Source organism: Peromyscus eremicus, chromosome 19 (assembly GCF_949786415.1).
Source record: "Peromyscus eremicus chromosome 19, PerEre_H2_v1, whole genome shotgun sequence".
In the NCBI taxonomy this organism is placed as follows: domain Eukaryota; kingdom Metazoa; phylum Chordata; class Mammalia; order Rodentia; family Cricetidae; genus Peromyscus; species Peromyscus eremicus.
In genome coordinates, this window is record NC_081435.1 from 20,343,906 (window position 1) to 20,354,221 (window position 10,316).

General features: G+C 36.6%; 1 protein-coding gene across 1 annotated transcript in view; it reads right to left on the bottom strand.

The window, feature by feature from the left end:
• The window catches only part of Rit2 (Ras like without CAAX 2), a 237,909-nt gene extending 229,219 nt beyond the window's left edge, over positions 1–8,690 (bottom strand). Inside the window, exon 1 of the mRNA XM_059246481.1 lies at positions 8,622–8,690. The gene's annotated coding sequence lies outside the window, so the exon portion shown is untranslated. The remainder of the gene's footprint in view (positions 1–8,621) is intronic.
• Positions 8,691–10,316: the final 1,626 nt, after the last annotated feature.

The following is a 10,316-nucleotide window of genomic DNA, read 5'->3' on the forward strand; positions in this document are numbered from 1 at the left end:
GTCCTGATAAAGCAGCATGAACATCCTCTGAGGTCATGGCCTTCCAATGCTAAGGCTCCACCTTTTAAACATTCCTGCCTCTTCCCAATGGTACTTCTCTATTGACCAAATTTCTACCCCTGAAACTTTACGGACTCAAACTATATTAGAACACAGAACCAGCCATGATAGCAGTGTAAAATGCAGAAATATTGTCTAGAAAGTATCATAGAGCTTTTCCTTAACACCTTGTTTAGGCTTAAGAATCCAATGTTCCATTTGCCTTCTTCTGAATCTTTCTTGACTCCTTGATGCCTCCCAGATACACATAAAACTCCAAACACATCCTGACTCTTTATCATGCTAGATTTCTCTAAGAATAAATAATTAATTTTTAACATAATATTGTTGCTATATTACAAAGGACATGAGTAGAGCCCCTGATGTTATCCTTCTTTGTTAACATTTTAAGAAAAAGAAAAGTTATTATTCTTAAAACATTATTGAGAACTACCCTTACAGTACATTGGTAGCATTTTATCTTAACTATCCAATATATACTCTTTCTACTAAAAAGTCAAAAATTTCTTGAATACCAGAGACATTTGAAAACATACGTGTTTGTTGCATCTTTTAGAATTGTCCAGAGAACATGGTCATTTTCCACTTCAAAATACCTCATTGCAGAAGTAATACATAAAGTAGTATTGAGAATGACAACATGATAGAACATAAAACGCATAAATAACATTCACTCCAAATAAGACGTTTTGGATGAAGCAAAAATAATATTAACAATAAATATTTTACGTAATGCTATAGAACCCATTTCCATCAGATATGAGACGAAAACAAGCCATGTGACCCATATGTGCCACTCAGTTTATCTACTTACTTCTTTTTTTTTTTTTTTGGTTTTTCAAGACAGGGTTTCTCTGTGTAGCTTTGCGCCTTTCCTGGGACTCACTTGGTAGCCCAGGCTGGCCTCGAACTCACAGAGATCCGCCTGGCTCTGCCTCCCGAGTGCTGGGATTAAAGGCGTGCGCCACCACCGCCCGGCTATCTACTTACTTCTATTTATGTTGCTCCTGCATAAAATAATCGCTGAGGTTACTTGTGTTATGTGATAAACCAACAGTTCTTGATAATTCAAACATTTATATAGATATCAAATAGAATATAATTCGTTTAGATAGTACAATCACATTCCCAATGAATCAATATGTAGACAATGTTTAACATGTTAGAACTGCAAAAAAAATCTCCAAATGCTTAAAATCCTTTCAGAAAAAATACCATAAAAATGAAATAACAGAAAAGAGTGGCATGGTGGTAAAAAATGTTACAATAATATTACTTTTTAAGATTTACTATTCTTCGTGTTTGGTCCCTTGTTCTCACAACATTCTGTATTGGTTTCTAACTAAATATTTTCATGACAATGCTGATACTGAAAAAGCAAAACACACATTTTAGGACTTGCCATGTACAGATATGCCAGCACTATTCACGTGAGGGAAGATTGCTTTCAGAGGAGGTAAAAGATACATTCCCACAGGACTCCAGGCAGAGCTTATGAACGAAGAGTGAAGATCTCCCCTCCCTGTCAGTTAGTAGCCACCAGGTTTTGGTTAAGCCACTTCTGAGTTATAATGTATTTGTAAACTGAGATGTCTAAATATGTGGTCTCTAAGGCATCTAGTACTCACAGTTATAGCCATTTACATGAATATTAACTCAGAAATATTTCTATATTGCCTAAAGTGTTTGTGTAAGAACCTTCCTCAATGACAGTTCTATGCACAGTGCCCCAACACTAACTACTGAACGCAGTTTGACATTACCCTCCACAGTAGAATACTGAAGTGATTGCATCATGTTAGTTGCTACCCAGAGTCTGAGATATGAATTATGGGTGAGTGATGAAAGAAATTCTAATTATCAGACATTTCTATGGAAAGTATGCTTTAAAGAGTTTTGACAGGGGCAGGATAGGTTGCTCATTTGATGAAGTGCTTGCTTAGTATCCACAAGACCTTGAGCTCAATCCCCAGTATACACACAAATAAAATCTTAGTTATCATTTTACTTAAGATTTTATGCAAACTATAAATCATGTTTTTTAATTTTGCAAGTTTAATGTTGAAAATTGTCAAATATCGGCTAAGATGAACATGATAAATACATAAATTTTAATGTTTTGCATATTGCACAACCAAATAACTCATATTTAAATCAGTATTTCAATGAAATTAAATATAAGAGAAAGGTAATAAGATGATAAGTTTAAAATATGCAATGAAATATTTCTTTCCTCAATTTTGAGTCTAATTCCTTCTTAACATACAAAAATAAAAGTGTGAGTTCTTCAAGGCCAAGAACTTCAGGGTTTTTACTTATTTCTAATCTCAATACGCAAAAATCTAATGTTACAAATCTATTAGAGCCCAAATAATCACATTAAGAAGGCATACTGCTCACAAAAAAGCATAGCCATTTTTCAGATCTTCTGTAGTTAACACTGTAGGTGATTTTATCCCTGAATTAAAAAAATGTTTACTTTTAAAAAGCACTTTAAAAGTGATTAACATGTAATTTTTTTAATTATACACTTTTTACCCCATCACAGGTCATGTAAATCTTGACTATGTTTTTGAAAGGTTTTTTTAATTAATTAAATTTATTCATTTATTTTACATCCCAACCACAGTTTTCCCTCCCTCCTCTCCCCCATACCCTCCCCCGCACCTCCCCACAAGCTCCCACCCCCAACCCCTCAATCCACTCCTGCTCTGTTTTTGTTCAGAAAGGGGCCGGCCCCCCATGAGTATCAACAAAGTATGGCATAACAAGTTGAGGTAGGACTAATATCTTACCCTTGTATTAAGGCTGGGCAAGGCAGCCCAGTATAAGGAATAGACTCCTAAAAGCCAGCCAAAACATAAGGGACAGCCCTTGCTTCCACTGCTACGAGTCCCACAAGTAGACAAAGCTACACAACTGTCACAGATATTCAGAAGGCCTAGGTGGGTTCCACACAGGCTCCTGGGCTGTAGTTCCAAATTCTGTGAGCTCCTATGAGCCCAGGTTAGTTGTTTCTGTGGGTTCCCTTGTGATGACCTTGTGGTATCATTTATGAATTTCATTATTGCATGTGTAGAAATACAAGCATTTAAAACACATTGCTACACTCTTAAACAATTTAATGTTTTTAGTTTGTTTTCTTTTTTTCTAGTGTGGTTGGGATTTAACTCAGGATGCAAGAGAAGATAGGCAAGGACTCTACCATCGAGCCATTCAAGCTACTAATTGGGGGGAGGGGTACTTAGTCTTATATTTAAAAGTTACCTTCTCTTGCCTAAACTTAAATCGTCAAACTTTTTTACTTTAGAAACCCACTGCTGAAATGTTGGGATCTGAAAGTCCTAATTAAGTGGAAAAGAATCCAGGAATCAGCACATCCCACATGGCTCTGACGGCATCCACTCAGAGTGAAAAGCTACCTCTGTCCTCCTTAGGAGAGTACTTAAATTCTCAAAAGTCTACCTTCTTGTGCTTTGTGTTTTTCTTGTGGAATTGTATCGATTGACTGAGAACACTACTCAGTAAAATGGAGAACTCAGTAAGAACTATCAACACACAATAAGAGCTGACTGAAGGGTTAGGTATACCTGCCCTGACCTCAGGACATGGCCTTAATTATCTAAGAGGATATCATGGTCATCTCAGAACTTTATGTCCACTTTGGGGCACTTCTAGCTCAAATTCCATTTACCAATCTCGAAAGAATCCACAACAATTTGTAGAGTGAGATGATTCTCAGGGAAAAGGCCGTGCCCTGAAGCCTCTCTGTGAGGATTAGCCACAAACACACAAAGTTAAAAGTTGGAGCCTAACTGGCAATTAAAACTTTAATAGAAGAATTAGGCACCAATCAAGCCAGCAGTAATTCAGAAAATTACAGAGCCTTAAATCTGGACGACACCTCAGAGATCCAGTCTAGTTCTCTCGTTTCAGAGTGGTAAACTGGGTTCACATTGGCTAGAAGCCTTCTCTGACTGCAGAGCTGGTTAGGGGTAAACCAGATAAATCTGCATGTCCTTTCACTCTACAGTGATAGAGCCCCTCCAGTAGCCAAGTGTGTGGTCATTTCCAAGTCTTGTTTCTTATTAATAGTTTTAGTTACTGGATATAATAGCATATTGATAAATGTAAAGGTATCAAAGGTATTAGAGAACTATTGCCATTATTTCTTATAAGGATAAACATGATTCAAGAAATTTATAGTTAAGTTAAACTTCACACATTTAATTAGACTTTCCTTTGAAACCGTGTGTGTCTCTCCTGTTTTTGACTGAGACATTGTAGGAATTTCATAAAGCCTACTAGCAAGACTTGTATAAATCCACCATAGTCTTTCTCACAATTGGCTACCTTTTTTGATATGGCATCCCCACTGCTCCAAACTTCGGGGTGTTTGAGGACAGACACCCCTTTTATTACATCCTGCATTTGTTTGTTTTTTGTTGAGGAAGTCCTTGGTACTCACTATGATGTTGCATAAAAGAAGTAAAATAAAAGAATTTGTGTGGTTGTCTGAGTCTGGAGTGACCTTCAAATCAGTGCACAACTTTCACAAAGCACATATCCTCCTTGGCCTTCAAACAGCACATTTACAAAATATGTAATATTTTTTTTCAACAGATGCACCTACAGCCCATATAAAGCTATAGATAAGAATGTTTTAATTTGTGGCTAGAAAACCCCTTCTAGTCATTATAGTTGTCTATTGACTGGCTGCTTTTGGAAATATAATTCCTAAAAAGGGGAGAAGTTAAATATACATTTCATGAGCATCTATGGGAGAATTGAGCATTAAAATACTAATTCAAACCCTGGGAGGACAGGTTAAAAGTCCTCCTTAATTTGAGATGTGGTGACGCCCCCACTGTAGTGGATACCTGTTCTACCTATGACCTTGAAGTGCCAGCCTCTGGGGCGTGGCCTCGGGGTGACCCTTAAGACCTGAGAGGCAGGTACTCTGCTCTCTTGTCTCCCTCGTGGGCTTGGATGGTGTGGACTGACTCGGGGCAGGAGCAGCATGGGACAGGACCTCAGCCTTCCAGAACCCTTTGATGATTTGCCTATTCGGTTTAGTGAGTTGTCTCTTCCAATTTATGTCCTAATAAATTCCTTATAACTCTTAAGCAGACTCCCTTGGATTTCTCACTATACCCCACTTTCCTCCATAAAATTTCCGTGGAGTTTCCAGGCTACCTGTACAGCATAAGAGGAGGAGCAGGGCATGCTATGCCCAAGCATGGCATTTCAGAAATTGCCAAAACTACAGAAATAGAATAGTTTGTTTGACCTTCTTTTGCCTACTCTTTTATTAAAAAGTATTTTATTGCACTTACTTATTAATTTATTCGGCGGCGGGGTGGGGGAGGGGCTTGCGAGTGTTGTGGCAGACACTTTGGGATCAGAAGATAACTTGCAGGAAGCAGTTTTCTTTCCACCATGAGGGTTCTTCTGCACTTTTGCCTGATGAGCCATCTCATTGTCCCAGCCCACTGTCACTGGAAGACCTATACATGACACATATCCTGCCTAACCACAGGAGAAAGAAATGTGGGCCAGGAGAGGCCAGAAGGAACATAAGCAAGCCAGCCTAGTTTCTTTACCTCTGTTTAACTTCTGCCCTCTTTGTGCCCAAGCATTTTTGGCACAGCTGTCCATTTCTCAACAAATCTAAGCTTAAGAATTCAATGTTTCCCTGAATATGCAGACATACCTTCTTTCTGTGAAGCTTTTATGTACATAATACCCGGGTTAATTAAATATGTTAAACCTCTCTTGTTAGTCTGTGTATTCTGTCATAGTGTCCTCCATAAGGCTTGCAACAGGTAGAAAAGGAATTGTCCTTTTTTCTCCTCTATAGACATGAATACAAAATAGGCTGGGTGTGGCCTTTAATGTTACCTCTAAGAGGACAGCCTCTTCACTTGTTTGCATGCCATGATACTCAAATTCCAGGTGATAACATTAACAACAGCTTTTCTATCTCTCTTCTAGGTTTATTGTACAATTAATGAATTTCCACAAACATGGAAATTAACGTTATAAAAATCAAACAATGCATCATTATTAATACTTCAGTAGTGTTCTCACATGTCCCCTACAGAGATATAATTTCTGTTAAATCAGCTGCAAAGACCACCTCCTGTGTAAGCAGGTTTGATAATAGTGTAAAAGCTAACATATCACCATCTGCTTACCTTTATGTATTCCTGACTATGTTTGGCTACAGTTAATACCTGGCTTGACAAGTACGTAATGGTGTATAAATTTAACACCCTCATCTATTAAATTGTATACTCCCAGGTTTCTCAGTATTATCACGAAGTTTCAGATTTATGTTTCGTTGCTCAACACTTTGTCCACGGATTGGTACTATTCTCTATCTCCATCTATACTTAACAAAACATACTCCATTAATATGTTGTTCTGATCAGATGCATAATAGCAGCATATAACAAAGCATGAAGCAATAATGTTATGATTTTCTAGTTCACAAGTTTGTGCAGCAATGAGAACAGATCTGTGTGAAGCCAGATCTGATTGACACTGCTTATGGGTTTAGGTCTACTCCCTGGTTACTTCTTTTCTGTAGACCAGAGGCCATCTAAAACTTGCTCTTCTCTTGGGGAAACAGCAGACCACCCCTACAAACTCCACAGATGAACTGATCCTCCAGTAAAACAGTATCATCTATGGGGACATAACCAAGTCTATGACCAGTGGAGAAGAGAAACAACCTTTTCATTCAACGAATGAAGGATTTGCATTCCATAAAACATTTTTATGGAAATTTTTAGTTATGTCATGTTGGTTTATCAAGGTAACTGTTTCAGTGGTTAAAGATTATTATAATTAAAAATGTCTCATTTCTTTATTTAGTCTACTCTATTTTTCTCAAATTAGGCTTCCAGTTCTCCTGGAAATTATTATATTTTGTCCTACATAAAAATGTTCTTTTGAATAATTGAGAGAAATTTCCATTTTAATGTCCCCAAAGTCTTTAGAAATTTCCCCATTAGTTCATCATCCAAAGTTCCTAGAAACAAATGAGTTTGTTAGCATACAATTCATAATACAGAAATTGATTGTCAATTCTAGTGAATTACTCACTATCAACACCCTAATTCCTGCAGTCATTCATAAGTAGCTACACGTAAGAGATGAAAAATTAAACTTGTTTTAATTTTTTTTTTTTGGTGCTGGGATCAAACATAGCTCTATAACTCCTACATTTAAGTTTTAAATCTTAAGTTTAAAAACAATAATAGAAGGAAAACAATTGTGTCCATAATGGAGTTTAAACCCTAATGATTTCTGTTGTAATCCAGAATTTTTACGATTTTATAAGGTTCTCTTTAAATTTGGCTCACCATTTGGCCTTAATATTAAAATTAGAATTTTAAAGATGCTTGCTTCTTTTTACTACTACAGAATGTAATTTTTTTTTTTTTTAGCTAAAGTTGCTTTGAAATGAAATATCTTTCCTCTGATGTTGTTACAAGGTTTACTTAATTTTACCTTTTGCGTATGTGTGGAGGGGGACTTGCACTTGCACTCTAGACAAGTGGACTACCACTGAGTCCTGCTTCACTCCTTCCTTATCTCTTCCTTCTCAGCAAATACAGTGAGCCTTGCTTCTACTTAATATGCCACTGATGGTTGCTGCCTGTTCCAGCACAAGCAGATATATTTCCATTCACGGTGATTTCCCGTTTGTTTATATGAATATAAGTACTTAGTATACACATGGATTTCTTACCTAATTTTTCAGGTTTTTTTTTATTTTTTGTATGTCACATCACATTAAAAACTTCTTCGTAGTCTTCCCTCATTACTCTGCTTATTTTCAGTTTTTATGGATTGCACTTGGCACTTAATACACGGGTTCATTTTAACAATCATCTGAAGAGTGTGAAGTTAAACAAAGCATCCACCCTCCTACACAGCAAGAACTTTGACATGCATATCTGTGACGTATTGCTTCATATTTTTTCTCATAATTATTCTAGAATACTTTTATTCTGTTTACTTTGTTCATTTTTTTATTTTTTGAGAATTATATACATTAGCACACTGTATTTACATAATTTTCACTCTTCTCTCTCTCTGCTGCTTCTAAATAGAATTTCTACATTTGTGTAAGAATAATAAATTATTTTCTTAACTTTATAATTTCATTGCCAATGCAGTATTGAAATGTGTAAATTAATACTTAGACCACCAAGGAGAGTTTTAAATATGACTCACCTTTTCAAATCAATTCTTTTTCATCTTCAATCTTCTGTTGATATTACAAATTTATTCTCCTGTTTGAAGTATTAAAGCTATCTATTTTACGGTCAGTGTGCATGAAGTTAAACATGAAATTATCTGAGATTGTTCAGGTCTATTAAACATATCATCTAAACAACAATTAAAGAAAAAGAAGCCATGAATCTGAGAGAGAGTTGGGGAAGATTATATGGGAGGAGATGAAGGGAGGAAAAGGAAAATGGTGTAATTATATTGTACTTCCAAAAATAGAACAAGTATTATTTAAAACAAAAACAAACATCGTCTACCTGACCGGCAGTGTCCAAGATGTCTAAGTAAGCAGGCTCGTTGTCAATCCGCACCTGGGTTTTGTAAGCATCTTCTGAAAAACAAAGGAAAAAGTTTCATGTATGTGTTTTCCACAGAAAAGCCGTGATTGAATTTGAAATTTTGAAAAAAGACGCTCTATCTAAGTAACTGATACATTGTTTAAATAACGTATGAAAAAAGCAAAGAATGCAACAGGGTTGATAGTGAAATCTATAACTGTCTTAGAATAAAATACAAGTAATGCTGGTTGTGGTGACATAGAGGCAGGTGGGTCTCTGTGAGTTTGAGTCCTATCTGATCTATGTCAGGAGTGACAGGCCAGCCGAGCTAGAGAGATGCTCGGTGGTTAAGAGCATTTGTTCTTCTAGAAGACTTACATTCTTTTTTCCAGCACCCTCATGATGGCTCACAACTATCTGTAACTACAATTCCAGAGGATCTGATGCCCTCTTCTGACCTCTATAAGCATCAGGCACACATATGGTGCACATACATACATGCAAGCAAAACATTCTACACATAAAAATAAAATAAATATATCTAACCAAATAAACGAAAAGCAAAAGCCACATGGAAAAGAATCATGACACGGAATTTGGCAATTAATTCTTGCATGTTACCATAAGCATAGGCCACAAGATTATAAAAGCCTTTGAATTTCTGATATTCACACCTGAAGAGATCACTTTGATATTTCCTTAGAGAATGAAGGCAGAAAATTACCACATTTTCAGTACAGGTAATACTGAGTATATATGTCTATGGATCGTTGAATAAAGATAACTAACATGTTTGCCTGGTTCTGAAGCCCTGGGCAGGCCTCTGAATGTCTTTCTTTATTTACATCCATGATTATTCCTATGATGCTTAACCCACCACTACATAATGTAGGCTGTTTAAGTGTTAACAGTAGGTTAATGTCATCTGTCAGTTCCTGGACCTTGAGCTCATGGATTCCCAAAATATTAGTATGCCTTGTTCATTCTTTATATTGTAAAGAAGGTGCTGACAGATCCATTGTCAAAAAGCATTTAGAGCATCACTTCTGAGACACCAATAATTACCATGCTGCTGTTTTTAAGCCACAACTGGACAAATGAATTATTTTTAAATATCTTTGTTAAGAAAATAGTAATGATCAACCATAGAAGGTTTTTTTTGTTTTGTTTTGTTTGTTTGTTTGTTTGTTTGTTTTTTCTGATCTGCAGTGCTGGGAACCTCTTACAAATTATAAGCCTGTTTGCTCAGGTAGATAGGAAGACATGTATACACATGTACACACACATGTGATGTGCAAAGACATAGAAGAATACAGACAGAATGACAGAACCCAAATCACAATCAGTATTGCACAATTATAGGAATTTTTAGATTTTTGTCCTATTACTCTTTTTTCAGCCACTGATTTCTCTTTATAGAGTATCTGCGGATCACTGCTTTTTTTTTTTTTTAATTTGGAGGGTACATAGGGTTATTTTTCAGTTTCCTAACAGAGAAATAGGTACTCTGAGTGAGGATCACAAGTGAGCCCCAGACTGACTGCTTGTTTATTTAAATTTGAAGGCCTGGGAAGCGGCCTGCAGAGGTTGGGGTGCTGAGTAACCAAGGCTGGGGAGCTCTGTGTGACCATCTGATGCTGTGACAAGCCAGCACCTGGGACACGCATTAAACAG